Below are 13553 nucleotides of genomic sequence, written 5' to 3'. Positions count from 1 at the left end.
TATTCTATAACAAGTTCCTTAGATATATTACATGTGGGTTATCAGGATAACTCTGTTTTTAATCTTTTGTCTCTAATCATTCCCTTAAGTAGTGGAATTTAACCCCTTTGTGACTCCTGTATTGCTGAAAGGTTTTGCTGTGTTGTATAAACTGTAAAGGAAAGAAGAGAGTTGGGAGTTAAAATAGGCTAGAAGGAAAGCATTAAGAATGGGAGAAACAGAAGGGAAACATCAAGAGTAAAGATAGAGTTAGAAGGAAAGCATCAAGAATGAGAAAGGGAATAGAAAATGCAACAGAGGGATGGAGAATAAAACAAAAAAAAAACACCAAGAGAGTGTGTGTGTCTTTTTCCCCAACCCCTTCAGATAAAAGCCTTAGTTTGTACCAATGCCATGGATTCCTTTCAAGCCCTGTGCTGCCTGGAGGCTAGCCCCACAGTAGGCAATAGTATTCATTTTCATTGACTTCTACAAAAGTCTTTAATTTTTTTATTTATGCCTTGAACGATTTTTAATTGTACAGATAGTTGTTTAGTTACCATGAGTTTTTAAGCTTTTTGTTGTTTCTGTTGTTGGTGGTATCTAACTTTAACCCATAGTGTTCTGACAGGACACAGAGAGTTATTTCAATGTTATTGTAACTATTGAGACATACTTTATGTCTGAGTATGTGGTCAATTTTGGAGAAAGTTCCATGAGGTGCTGAAAAGGTGTATTCTTCTGTGTTTGGATGGAATGTTCGGTAAATATCTGTTAGGTCCATTTGGTTTAGGGTATCAGTTAGCTCTCCATAATTTTCGTCTGGATGGCCTGTCTGTTGCTGAGAATTGGATAGTGAAGTCTCCCACTATCAGTGTGTGAGGGTCAATATGTGATTTAAACTAGAGTAGTCTTTCTTTTACAAAAGTGGACGTCCTGGTGTTTGGGGCATAGATGTTGAGAATTAAAATGTCATTTGGGTGGATTTTTTTCCTTTGATGAGTATGTAATGTCCTTCCCCATCTCTTTTGATTAATTTTGTTTTGAAGTCTATTTTATTAGAGATTAGAATGGCTGCACCATCTTGCTTCATTGGTCCATCTGCTTGGAAAACCATTTTCCAACACTTTACTCTAAGATATTACCTTTGATGTTGAGGTGTGCTTCTTGTATGCAGCAGAAGGACAGATCCTGTTTTTGAATCCATTCTGTCAGTCTGTGTTTTCTGTTGGGAGAATTGAGATATATCAATGACTAATGATTGTTGATTCCTATTATTTTGGTGGTGGTGATGGTAGTGGTGTGTGTGTGTGTGTGTGTGTGTGTGTGTGTGTGTGTGTGTGTGTGTTCCCCTTCTTTTGGATTCTCTGGTCTGAGATTATTTATTTCTTGCATTGTCATTAGTGTAGTTAACCTCTGTGGGTTGGAGTTTTCCTACTAGCACCTTCTGTAAGGTTGTATTTGTAGGTAGATATTGTTTGAATTTGACTTCATCATGGAGTATCTTGCTTTCTCCATCTATGGTAATTGTAAGTGTTGGGTATAGTAAGCTGGGCTGACATCTGTGGTCTCTTAGAGTCTGCTACACATCTTTCCAGGACTTTTTGGCTTTTAGGGTCTCCATTGAGAAGTTGAATCTACTTTTCATATTTCAGTTGGTCTTTTTTCCTTGCAGCTTCCAATGCTCTTTCTTTGTTCTGTATGTTTAGTGTTTTGATTATTATGTGCCCAGTGTTTTAAGGTCTTTTTGCATGTTTCAGCTATTTCAGATTAGTCAGATCCTGCTATAGCAGGATAGCTGGATTCTGGTGGTAACATATTGCTTTGACTGTTGTTGGCTATGTTCTTACATGTGCATCTAGGCATCTGAGCTGCTTTTGGTCTGCTCTGTGCAGTTGCTGTCTGTATCTCATAGAGCCACTGAGGTCTCTCTTGGCCCACTTTCTTGGTCAGCTCTCTTGGTCTGCACTGCGAAGTTTCAGCCTGTGCTAAGAAGTTCCTCTGAGGTTGTGAGGGATGGAAGGGGATGGATTTGGAGGCAGAGTGGAACTCTGCTTATAGAGTCCAATCATTGTTGGGGTGTTGGAGCAGCCTATCTGCAGGGAGCTTGCCTGTTGACCGGCTAGTGAGGCTGTGGCAGGTGGGGGAGGAGCCTGGGGTTTTGCCATGGCAACAAGGGCTTAGAGAGTGGGGAACCCAGCTGGGTATACTCACTCACTTGTTGGTCTGCTCTGGGCAATTGCAGCCTGTGCCAAGAGTTCCTCTGAGGTTGCAGGGTGATGGGTGAGTTTTGGGGTGGAGTGGGACTTGTAGCTTACAGGATCTGATTGATGAGGGTGGGTGTTGGAACAACCTACCTGCAGGAAGATTTAATCAATACTACTAACCCAGCCCTACAGAAAGTACTAGAAGGGAAACCCCAACCCAAGGAACTCAGTTACACACACACAAAAAAAAAAAACACAAATAATAGATAATCTCACAGCAGCAATTCCCAAAAGAAGGGAAAAGCACACACAATAACATAACCAACAACAAAAACTAAAATGACGGAAACTAACAATCACTGGTAACTAATACCACTTAATATAAATGGACTCAACCCACCAATCAAAAGACACAAGCTAACAGATTAGATACGAAAACATAATCCATCCTTCTGCTATATACAAGAAGCACGCTTCAACCTCAAAGACAGGTATCAATCATCTCAGAGCAAAGTGTTGGGAAAAAGATTTCCAATCAAATGGACATAAGAAACAAGCAGGTGTAGCTATCCTAAGGCCCAACAAAATAGACTGCAAACTAAAATCAATCAAAAGAGACAAAGGACATTTTAATTTTGTCTCAGGAAAAATCCATTAAGAGGAAATTGTAAGTCTGGACGTCTGTGCCAAAAATACAAGGGCTTCCTCATATGTAAAAGAAACATTATTAAAGCTTAAATCACACATTAAGTCACATACACTAATAGTGGAAGACCTCAACAATCCACTCCCACCAATGGACAGGTCGATCAGACAGAAATCTAACAAAGAAATAAGGGAACTAACAGACGCTATGACTCAAGTGGACTTAACAGACATCTATACAACATTCCAGTCAACCATAAAAGAATATACCTTCTTCTCAGCACCTCGTGGAACCTTTTCAAAAATTGACCACATACTTGGTAACAGCACAAACCTCAACAGATAGGAAAAAACTATAATAACCCCATGTATCTTATCAGGTCACCATGGCTTAATGTTAGAATTCAATACCAACACTAATTTCAGAAACCACACAAACTCATGGAAATTGAGCAATGATCAACTGAACCACCAATGGGTTAAGGAAGAAATAAAGAGAGAAATTTCCTAAAATTCAGTGAAAATGACAGCACAACATACCCAAACTTATGGAACACAATGAAAGCAGTGCTAAGGGGAAAGTTCATAGTGCTAAATGCCTATATAAAAATGCTGGAAAAAACCCCAGACTAGCCAGTTAACAGAACAGAACTCTAGAACAAAAAGAAGCAGGTTTACCCAGGAGACGTAGATAACAGGAAATAGTTAAATTGAGAGCTGAAATCAATAAAATAGAAATACAAAGAAAACAATACAAAAAAAAATCAATCAGACAAAGAGCTGGTACTTCAAGAAAATCAATATAATAGACAAACGTTTATTCAAACTAACCAAAAGGAAGAGAGAGAACATTCAAATTACAAAATCAGAAATGAAAAGGGAGCATAGCAACAGATTCTGAGAAAATACAGATAATCATCAGGTCATACTTCAAACATCTGTATTCCACAAGATAGGAAATTTAAATGAAATGGACAACTTTTTGGATAAATACTACTTACAAAATTAAATCAAGACTGAATAAGTAAATTAAATAGACCTATAACCACTAAGGAAATAGAAACAGTCATCGAAAACCCAACCAAAAAAAAAACAAACAAACAAAAAACCAAAAACCCAGGACCAGATCATTTCAACACAGACTTCTACAAGGTTTTCAAAGAAGGACTAATACCAGTACTCCTCAAATTCTTCCACACAAGAGAAATAGCAAACACATTACCAAACTCTTTTTATGAGGCTACAATTATCCTGATACCCAAAATACACAAAGACACAACTAAGAAAAAGAATTACAGACCAATCTCACTCATGAGCATTGATGCAAAAATACTCAATAAAATACTGGCAAACTAAATTCTAGAACGCATCAGAAGAATTAACTACTATGACCAAATAGGCTTCATCCCAGAGATGTAGGGATGATTCAACATATAAAAATCTATCAATCTAATCAACCGTGTAAACAAAGTAAAAGAAAAAACCACATAGTCATCTCATTAGATGTTGAAAACCCCTTCACAATAAAAGTCTTAGAAAGAGCATGGATACAAGGAACATACCTGATCATAATAATGGCTATATACAGCAAGCCAACAGCCAACATCAAACTAAATGGAGAGAAACTCAAAGTGATCTCACTGAAATCAGGAACAAGACAAGGTTTACCACTCTCTTCATATCTATTCAATATAGTACTTCAAGTTCTATCTAGAGCAATAAGACAACAAAAGGAGATCAAGAGGATATAAATCAGAAAAGAAGAAACCAAACTCTCACTATTCACTAATGATATGATAGTCTACAGAAATGATCCCAAAAATTCTACCAGGGAGCCCCCTACAACTCATAAATACCTATAGTAATGTAGTAGAATACAAGATGAACTCAAAAAAAAAATCAGTATCTCTCCCTTTTTTATACAGAAGATAAGTGGGCTGAGAAAGAAATTAGAGAAACATCACCCTTCACAATAGCCACAAATAACTATCTTGGGGTAACCCTAATTAAAAAAAAAAAAGCTAAAGACCTGTATGACAAGAACTTTAAACCTTTGAAGAAAGAAATTGAAGAAGATATCAAAAAATGGAAAGATCTCCCATGGTCTTGGGTAGGTAGAATTAGCACTGTAAAACGACAATTTTACCAAAAGCAATCTACAGAGTTAATGCAATGCCCATCAAAATTCTTCACAGTCCTCGACAGAACAATACACAGTTCATATAGAAAAACAAAAAAACCTAGGATAGTCAAAAATCCTGTACAACAAAGGAGCTTCTAGAGGCTTCATGATTCCTGACTTCAAACTTTACTATAGAGCAACAATAATGAAAACAGCCTGATATTAACATTAAAAAAACAGACAGGAGAACCAATGGAATTGAACTGAAGACCTGAACTGTTGACCAAGTTTTCTGTCCCATCAGGTACCACAGCTGTTTCGTCCCAAATAAACACACAGAGATCTACATTAACTGTAAACTGGTTGGCCTAATAGATCAGTGTAGGGCCCTGTCTCCCCTTACTCCCTGGGGTGTGTCTCTGAGGATAGTTCTGGCCAGCCAGCTAAGCTTCTTGTTAGTTTCTATTATCTCTGCCCTAGCCTGGTGATTTAGCTGTAGGGCTTTGTTCTATCTTTGGTGTGGTAATTTCCCACCTGCCCGGGAGAATTACACCATGCCAAGGTCTCTCTTACTGCTGTTGCTGCTCTCCACCCGCTGCCTGGGAAGAAATTCCCTCCGGTGCCAGGTCACATACTGCACCAGTTTCTCCTCTGGTTGGGAGGGAGTTCCCTTACTGGGGCCAAGGTATATTAGCCTTACAGTCAGCTAAATAAAGTGACATTTGGTGATCTCTTGTCAAATGACCCAGGTCTCTTATATGTGTGTCTTTTATTTCAATCTCCAGGCCTTTGCCCAAACACACATAAGGTACGGAAGCGTGCGGACCGTACTGAGAGAGGGTGACACAGAACCGGATGGTACAGATCAGGCTACTTATTAATTAATTCTTATATCTTAAAATAGCCCATTATTCTTGACTATGTTAGCCATGTGGCTTGGTACCTTTATCCGTGATGTGTTCTCATATTGCTTCCTCTGCAGCTGGATCACTACTGCAAACTGACCCTTTACTCTTCACAGTTCTCCTGTTCTGGTCACCCCACCTATACTTCCTGCCTGGCTACTGGCCAATCAGCATTTATTTAAAATACAAATGACAGGGTACAGACCATTGCCCCACAGCACCGCACATCAATCCACACACCTACAAATACATGATTCTTGACAAAGAAGCTAAAATATAAAGTGGAAGAAAGAAAGCATATTCAACAAATGGTGCTAGCCATAACTGGATACCAACATATAGGAGAACGCAAATAGATCCATATCTATCATCATGCACAAAACTCAAGCCCAAATGGAGCAAAAACCTCAATATAAAATCAATCACACTGAACCTCATAGAAGAGGAAGTGGAAAGTACACTTGAACACATTTAACACAGGTTATATCCTAAATATAACCCCAGTAGCACAGACACTGAGAGAAACAATTAATAAATGGGATCTCCTGAAATTGAGAAGCTTCTGTAAAGCAGACATGGTCAACAAGACAAAACAGCAGCTACAGAATGGGAAAAGATCTTCACCAACCCCACATTGAATAGAAGACTGATTTTCAAAATATACAAAGAACTCAAGAAACTTGACATCAAAAGAACAAATAATCCAATAAAAATGGAGTACACACCTAATTCTCAACAGACAATTTCAAATGGCTGAAAGACCCCTAAGGAAATGCTCAACATCCTTAGTCATCAGAGAAATGAAAATCAAAATAACTCTGAGATTCCATCTCACACCTATCAGAATGGCTAAGATCAAAAACACTGATGACAGTTTATGCTGGAGACGATGTGGAGAAAGAGGAACATGTCTCTATTGCTGGTGGAAGTGAAAACTTGTACAGTAACTTTGGAAATCAGTATGATGAATTCTCAGAAATTAGGAAACAATCAACCTCAAGACACAGCAATATTGTTATTGGGTATAGTCCCAAAGGATGCTCAATCAAACCACAAGAACATGTGTTCAGCTATGTTCATAGCAGCATTATTTGCAATAACTAGAACCAGAAAACAACCTACATTCCCCTCCACTGAAGAACTCAAAAAGAAGAAAGGATAAAGAAAATGTGTTACATTTACACAATGGAGTACTACATAGTGGTTAAAAAAAATGACATCATGAAATTTGCAGACAAATGGATAAATCTAGAAAAAAAGCATATTGAGTGAGGTAACCCAGACCTAGAAAGATGAATATAATATGTACTCACTCATAAGTGGCTTTTAGACATAAAGAAAAGCAGCCTACAATTCACAACCCCAGAGAATCTAGGCAACAAAGAGGTCCCTAAGAGAGACATACATGGATTTAAATAGGAAGAAGAAAAAGACAAAATCTCCTGAGTAAATTGGGAGTGCGGTGGTTATGGGAAAGGGTAGAAGGAAAGAGGGGATGAGGAGATGGAAGTGGAGAAAAATATATAGCTCAATAAAAACAATTTTCAAAACTCCATCAGCAAACCTCTATAGCTGATAAACGCTTTCAGCCAAGTAGAAGGATACAAATTGAACATACAAAAATTAGTTGCATTCCTATATAAAAATGACAAATGTACTGGAAAAGGAGTCAGAAAAACAATACCTTTCACAATAACATTTTTAAAATATCTTGGGGTAAATCTGACCAAGCAAATAAAAGTCTTATATGATTAAAAACTTCAAGACATTGAAGAAAGATGTGTGCCATGCTCTTGGGTAGGTAAGACTGATATAATGAAATGGACACCCTATCAAAAGCAGTCTACAGACTCAATGCAGCCCTCATCAAAATTACAACACAACTGTTCACCAAATGATAAAGAATGATCTTTAGTTTCATATAGAAACAGATAGATGATAGATAGGTGGATAGATAGATAGATAGATAGATAGATAGATAGATAGATAGATAGATAGAGATAACTAAAGCAATCCTGAAAAGCAAAAGGGTTGCAGAATATATCACCATCCCTGATCTGAAAATGTACTACAGAGCTTTAGTAATTAGAACAAAACTGTATTGATATTTAAAAAAATAGACACATTGATCAATTGAATCAAGTTGAAGATACAGACATAAATCCTCACACCTATGGACTCCTGATAATTTATGAAGAAGCCAGAAATACACGGTAGAAATAAACCATCATCTTTAGTCAGTTATGTTGCTGAAACTGAAAGGCTCCACCTGGAAGTGTGGTGGTAAATCCATCCTTATCACCCTGCACTAAATAAAACTCCAAATGAGTCAAGGACCTCAACATTAGGCCAGATACATTGATTCTAATAGCAAAGAAAGTGGGGGTTGTCTTGAACTCATTGGCACAGGAAAGATTTTCTGAACAAGACACACACCGACACTAAGAAGAACAACTAACAAATGGGACCTCATGAAACCAAAAAGCTTCTGTATAAAAAAGGACACCATCATTCAGATAAAGTGGCAGGCAACAGAATGGGAAGAGATTTTTACCAACAGCACCTTTGATAAAGGGCTAATATCTAAAATGTATAAAGAATTCAAAAACTGGACATCAAGAAAACAACCCAATTAAAAAATCTATTATAGAACTAAACAGAGAGCTCTCAAAAGATGAAACACAAATGGATGAGAAATACATAAAAAAATATTCAACATCCTTGGTCATCAACAAAGTGCAAATTAAAATTATTTTGAGATGTCATATTACACCAATCACAGTAGCTAAGATCAATAAAACAAATAAAAGCTCAACCTGATGAGAATGTAGTTTAAAAGGGGCATTCATCCATTGTTGGTGGTAGTACAAACTTAAACAGCCACTGTGGAAATCAGTATGGTGGCTCCTTAGTAAGATCAAGGTTCAGCTTACCATTTGGGGGCATATACCCAAAGGACTGTGCATTCTACTAAAGAAATACTTGCCAATCCATGTCATGGCTATTTTATTCATAAATCCCAGAAACTGAAACACCCTAGATGTCTGTGAATTGGTGAATGTATAAAATTAGTGGCAAATCTACATAATGAAACATTTTCAGGTGTTAATAAATAAGAAATAATGAAATTCTCATGAGAAAGGGAAATATCTCCCAGCTACAAACCCTTCAATCTGCAATGGTGATCTGCTTGTATGGTAAACTGTCATAACAATGGCACAACAGTCTCAAGGGTAACCAACCATTATCCAAATGGATTTAACTACCACTCCATGAAATGGAACCCATTCCTGACACTGCTCACATAGCTAAGAACCTAAAACTAAATAGGTCATAGACCAAGGAGAATATCAAATACTGAACTTCTGTAAAAAGAAAAGTACCAATTAAATGACTCCTGGTGACATTATTTTTTCTTGAAGTAAATATGATCACATTTTATTGTATGCATATATGAAAGTCTTTTATAAATTAATAAAACAATAAAAATAAAAAATAAAGAAAATTAAAAATCACTTTAGTACTAAAAAATATTAAAACAAAAAATACTGATGACTTTCTTCTGTCCTCATAGATCCGTGTCTCAGTCAGCCATCACCAGAGAAGCTTCCTCCTGCAGTACATAGGAACAAATACAGAAACCTTCAACTGCACAATGTGCAAATAGTGAAAGAGCCTGGAACACTCAGGAAAACCTCATTCTCACCAATAGAATATGACTATGTGTATAAGCCCCACTGGTTGGCAGGCCCAATGATCAGCAGTGCATGGCTAAGACAAAATGAGCTCAATGATATTTCTGCATACTTTCTCATATTTCTTCACTTGGGTAATTTTGTCTTACTGACCTTTTGCTTGTATATTATGGTTTCTGATTTTGTGTTTTTATGGATTTTGGACATGTGTATTTGGTTCTTGTGTTTGTTCTTTTTTGCTGATTTATTGCTTTCTTTGTTTTTTGTTTGTTTTTGTTTTCTAAAGACAGAGAGGAAGAAAGGACATGGAGTTAAGTGAGTAGAAAGGATTTCAGAAGAGTATAGGAAGAGAAAACCAAACCAGAATACTTTGTGTGAAAAAAAAATTCAATGAACAATTATAATCAATTTGGTTTTACTTACATTTTCCTTTATGAAGGATATTATGGCATATGAAACTTTGAATCAATTTTTTCTTTGAAATTTTTTGAGATTAGAATTTGATTAAAATATTTCTTTCTACCCTTCCTCCCTCAAAACCATTCCATATATCCATCTCCCACTCTTCTCCAAATTCATGACCCTTTTTTATTTATTAGTGATATTAAATGCATATAAATATATGTATATTCATCTATATTACTAAATAAAACTTGTTCTGTCTATATAATGCTACCTGTATGGATATTCTCAGGGATTAAAAATGTAACAAACAGAATGTAAGTGCTGAAGGAACATGAATTCATAACAATACATTGAAGCCTTGGATGTAGGAAGAGGAAGGAGAAGCATAGAAAGAAAAACATACTTAGAATAACCCCATTGCGTGTGTGTCAAATTCAGATAAAATACTCTCAGCAGAATACAGAAGAGTCCTTGTCTACCATGGTGGGACCTTCCACATAGAACATGAGAATACCAAGACATTCTGGGAGATCCAGATTGTTGAAGAAAGGGTATGGGGAGTGAACTGTTCCTACCCACACTAGAAGACTCCCCTGACCACCCTCTTCCACACCAGTCTTCAGGGAATTTGAGTCATGAAGCCAAGAGTTTTCTTTAATTGATCCTAAGAGCTTTCTCCTTGAGTTTCTATCCCAAGAGGCACCAGGACAAACACTTGCCCTGGTCTCAGAAAATCACAGGTATTTCTGAAGGTCAATGACCTCTACACAAAGGAAGATGTGAGCTTCAGAGAAACACTGAAGACTTGGTGCTTGCAGGAAAGGAGAGTCTGTGCTCAGCAATGTTCTCCTTGTGAAACCCACCCATCACCGCAACACACTGGGACAGGGAGAGGTGAGTGAAAGATTGTAGTCCACTGTGTGATTCTTCAGCTAATAATGGAACTCCCAAGCAAAAAGATATCTCACTATGAAAGGGACATTTGCCCCAGTTTTGGGAAAATCAGCACAGAGAGACAAAAGTACAGTATAGCTATGTTTGCAATGAGTCCTGAATTTAATAAAGAGTGCTGGGTTCAAAGAACAGAAGATGATAGAAATATTTGGTTTTATGCTCTACTGTATAAGCAGTAGAATATCTAGCTTCTGATTGTGATCAAAGAGTTTATTTATGTCTGTTATCTTGTCTTATGTTCAAAACCAGATCTCACTCATCACCCAGTGCTCACACTAATTTAGAAATGAAACTAACAGATTTAGATTAATCTAAAATCTATTTTGATGACTAGATAGGACATAAATACTTTCTTGTTTGACCATGCCAAACTAAGAATTGTGAGAAAGTGACACAGAAGGTGTTCTTTTGCCCTGTTGTCCAGAGTATGCTGTTCTGTGGCAGGAGTGACCTTCACCTTCCGTGGAGTTAAAAGCATCATCCAAGCCTGTATGTGTTAGCCTTGCTCTATCTGTTGCAGAACTTAGCTGGCATGAGTGGAAATCACCTACAGAAACAATTTCTTTGTCTGACCTTAAGTATCAGGAAAATGGCCAAACCAATAAAGGGAAGACTGTGATAACAGGGATGTAAGTGTAGGAGCTTTCTGTACCAATTTTTCTGGATAGACCATGGAATCAGCAGACACTCCATTTTCTGAACATAATGAGGATTCTCAACAGCATTACTCTTAGTTGGAGCTCAGATTCTGAAGGTTTTCGATTCAGTCTTGCTGAGAGCTAAGTTGCATGCAGGCATGTGTGACTGTAGAGAATTTGCTTCCCACAAACTCCCCACCTGGATCCTAGATTCTTCCATGTCCACTTAGGCACAACTGGGCACACTAACAATAAAAGTTTAATACTCAAAAGAGAGTGATAAAATTATAGAAAGGGTGCTCAAGTGGATGCAGCTCATCTCTCTGCTTCACCGTGTGCATGGGTTAACAGTTGGGAAGCAATTTAATTATTTTCCCTCTGTATGACAATACCACATGTAAAAAAAAAAAGATAGGATTGTCTGCTATGCCAATGGGAATGCCATGCATCAAAATATTGTTTATTAAACACAGCATTATGAAAAGACTCAATATTGACCTATGGTTTTCTAGAAGTGTCATTCTCCTCTCTATCATGAATGCAAAATATCCCACAGAAAATTTTCTGCATTGGATTGCTGTATACACCAGTATGTGGCAAGCCCCAGGTGGCCAGTCCAGGCAAAACAGCAGACATCCTCCACCAAAGTGAGTTCCCAACAACCTCTTCTCTCTGTTGTTTATCTTCTATGACAGTACAGATACCGAGGTTTCTTCATGGTACTCCGCAGGGGATGCCTGGTTTGATCCTGATGAGAAGCAGAAACTCTTACCACTTAGTGAGGAGCACAGGGTGAAGTTTGTATTTTTCCTACGAAGAGGCACATACTCTTCAGGAAGCTGTGACAGTGTGAAAGTTGTGTGTCTAATTCAGCCTTTGCCCATTACAGATTCATGGTCATGATGATCATCAATCTTCTTCCCACTGTTTGTTCTTCAAGGACAAAGCTCCCCCTCCAGTGTGGTAGCCAGTCTCAATTTGGACTTAGAAATCCCAGAATTTGGCAGCTGTCTGATGTCACTAATTGTTCCAGTTTTGGGTGCTTCAGGGTTCACATACCCTCATGGTGTCTCTGTCTCCTAGGACGAGAGCTGGTTATACATCATGGCACTACAGGATCTTACAGGCTGTCAGAGCACTGTCTGTGCCCAGCCCCTGAACAAATCCCTTTCCTGAGAGATGGTGTTTATCAGGCTTCTGGCATTCGTTGCAATTGTTCTGCTCTTGCTTCTAAGTGTTCAAACTGAAACTGAGCGGAGCATATTATTTTTCAATGTGGTTGATCAGACTTGATTGAAAAATTCAGCACACAAGCTATGGAATCATTGATATCCCCTTGTGTTCAGCTCAGGCCCACACTCACGTTCCATCTCTCACTGCTGGAAAGTGAATGCACGAGTGTAGGTGTTGCCATTGGATTACTCTAGTGGCAACAACATTGTGTTACACGGTTCAAAAGATGTGTCTCCATGTGACCTCGGCAATAATAATCCTACTCCTCAGAGGTCACACTTTCTCATTGGTGTCTCCTGTCTCCACCTTAAAGCATGTGTACTCATTACTCTGAATATACATTCCAGTTTCTCTAACACACATAAAACATTCTCAAGCCAGATGCCAAGTCTTTGGTTAAACAAAACTTTAAAAGTGAAAATAATCCAGGTTCTGGCTATTACTGGAATCTGAAAACAACCTAGATGCCTCTCAACCAAAAAGACGGATAAAGAAAACATGGTACATTTACACAATGGAGTATTACTCAGCAGTAAAAAACAGTGACATCTTGAAATTTTTAGGCAAATGGATGGCACTAGAGAAAACCATCCTGAGTGAGGTAACCCAGACCCAGAAAGACAAACACAGTATGTACTCACTCAAACGTGAATATTAGCCGTAAAGCAAAGGATAATCAGACGACAATCCAGAACCCTAGAGAAGCTAGGTAAAAAGTAGGATCCTAAGAGGGACAGAGATGGAGGACCAGGAAGGGGAAATAGTTAATA

General features: G+C 37.9%; 1 long non-coding RNA gene across 1 annotated transcript in view; it reads right to left on the bottom strand.

Annotated features, from left to right (window-relative positions):
• Positions 1–1124: 1124 nt before the first annotated feature.
• Positions 1125–13553, bottom strand: part of LOC146893515 (uncharacterized) — a 103751-nt gene continuing 91322 nt past the window's right edge. The window contains exon 4 of the long non-coding RNA XR_015738408.1: positions 1125–1204. This is a non-coding gene — a long non-coding RNA (uncharacterized LOC146893515). The remainder of the gene's footprint in view (positions 1205–13553) is intronic.

This window comes from Myodes glareolus, chromosome 7 (genome assembly GCF_982192425.1).
Source record: "Myodes glareolus chromosome 7, mMyoGla1.1, whole genome shotgun sequence".
Taxonomy (NCBI): domain Eukaryota; kingdom Metazoa; phylum Chordata; class Mammalia; order Rodentia; family Cricetidae; genus Myodes; species Myodes glareolus.
This window is presented reverse-complemented; position numbering and strand designations above follow the sequence as displayed.